Here is a 2528-nt window from a genome sequence, read left to right on the forward strand (position 1 = left end):
CCACAGGTGTCTTACACTTTTGTACCTCATTTGCTCTTTTTTCTGTTGTTTCATCAACTGCTTATTTAGAGAATGAGGTCAATTAACAGACTTATAATAGATGGGTTGGTTGTTTTAGCATCTGCACAACTATGGGCAAAACAGACAGGGTTGACAGATTATTGAAAACAAAGTTGCATTACGAGCACTTGAGTTACAGTTCATTAAGGAAATCAGTCAATTGAAATAAAATAATTAGGCCCTAATCTATGGATTTCACATGACTGGGCAGGGGCGCAGCCATGGGTGAGCTAAGCCCAGCCAATCAGAATGAGTTTTTCCCCACAAAAGGGCTTTATTACAGACCGAAACACTCCTGGCTCTCATGAGGACTGCCAGAGTTTACAATGCTATAGAGGTTACATTGATCTGAGGTTACCGGCCTCAGAAATTTCAGTGCAAATACATGCTTCACAGAGTTCAAGTAACATACACATCTCAACATAAACTTTTCAGAGACTGTGTGAATCAGACCTTCATGGTCAAATTACTGCAAAGAAACCACTACTAAAGGACACCAATAAGAAGAAGAGGCTTGCTTCGGCCAAGAAACACGAGCAATTGACATTAGACCGTTGGAAATCTGTCCTTTGGTCTGAGGCCAAATTTTAGATTTTTGCTTCAAACTCTGTGTCTTTGTGAGATGCAGAGTAGGTGAACAGATGATCTCCACGTGTGTGGTTCCCACCGTGAAGCATGGAAGGGGAGGTGTGATTGTGCTTTGCTGGTGACACTGTCTGTGATTTATTTAGAATTCAAGGCACACTTAACCAGCATGGCTACCACAGCATTCTGCAACGATACACCTCCAAACTGGTTTTCGCTTAGTGGGACTATCATTTGTTTTTCAACAGGACAATGACCCAACGCACCTCCAGGCTGTGTAAGGGCTATTTGGCGAAGAAGGAGAGTGATGGAGTGCTGAATCAAATGCAGCACTCCTTAGCCTTGTTTTGTATCACATTTCAATGAAAAAACTGGGGGGGACAAAAATGCAATTTCAGAGTGTGGCGGGGGGGTGGGACGACACGTCCTCAGTGAAAGTCCCGCCCCTGGTACAATGATTGTCTACACTATACTTGCTTGTTTTGTCATATAAACTGAAATTAGGCAAACTATTAATATGTAAGCAACCAGGAAATGGCTGAGCGATTTCTGTATAGTGCACCTTTTAATTATTATTATTCCCCCCAAAAAATGTTACAGTAACATGTACAGTAACATGCAAAACACAAAAAAACAGAACAGCCAGAGGGATTCCACAAAGAAATACAAATTATAATAATTGAAATCCACATATCAATTAAAATAGAGACATGTAGCGAATAGATTTTTTTAAACATTTTGTTTTGTATATGTTTTAATGATTCTAAATAGTTTTCCAAATCAGAAAAATACAAATTTAGAAAATTGTATTTTTCTTCATAAATGTTGATTTGTGTATGAAAAATGTTCCTAGTAAAAATAGATTTATGACATACTGTTCAATTGTGCATTCAGTGTAGTAAGATAATGTCAAACTTAGATATATCAATGGTTGTATGCATTTTGTTGCCAAGATGTAGTTTTACCTCAGTCCAGAACACTAAGTAAACAATGACAGAATAAGTGTTCAATAGATTCCGTTTCTAGTTCACAAAAACTGCATTCACTGGTAACAGGTTTATATTTAGAAATCAAGCTATTACTTGGATAGAATCTATGGATAATCTTAATTTAAGGAGATCTCCTTTACTTTATTGGTCACCATAAATGTGTGTGGAGTGAGCCAAGCACGGCACCTGTAGTGTACCCGTAGTGCCAGTTGTGAGGATGCAACCCTATGACATTGTCTCGGCTGCTAGAGACTCTACAAGAAGTATGTGGACACCTGCTCGTCGAACATCTCATTCCAAAATCATCGGCATTAATATGGAGTTGGTACCCCCTTTGCTGCTACAACAGCCTTCACTCTTCTGGGAAGGCTTTCCACTAGATGTTGGAAGATTGCTGCGGGGACAAGAGCATTAGTAAGGTCGGGCACTGATATTGGGGCGATTAGGCCTGGCTCGCAGTCAGCGTTCCAATTGATCCCAAAGGTGTTCGATGGGGTTGAGGTCAGGGCTCTGTGCAGGTCAGTCAAATTCTTCCACTCCGATCTCAACAAACCATGTTCATGTCATCTTCATCAATCAACTGTATTATAGTAAAAAACTACTTTGACTACCACCACCGATTTCTGTATGCTAGCTACACTACCAGCTTATACGAATGGGAGTTAGCATTTGTCAGTCACTTTTTCTAAACCTGAAAAGGGATAACTTCTTACTGTTATGCAGCAAAAACAGCCAAATATATAAAATTAACCACATTTTGGGCCTGTTACAATACATCAATCATGACGGAATTGACAAATATCCACTTTGTTAGATCAGATTTGTTGAATGTGCGCCAATCCAGTGTCCTATCCCCCCACGGTCTGCATTCCATTGACCTCTTTACTGCATTTA

Source organism: Oncorhynchus clarkii, chromosome 3 (genome assembly GCF_045791955.1).
Source record: "Oncorhynchus clarkii lewisi isolate Uvic-CL-2024 chromosome 3, UVic_Ocla_1.0, whole genome shotgun sequence".
Taxonomy (NCBI): Eukaryota; Metazoa; Chordata; class Actinopteri; order Salmoniformes; family Salmonidae; genus Oncorhynchus; species Oncorhynchus clarkii.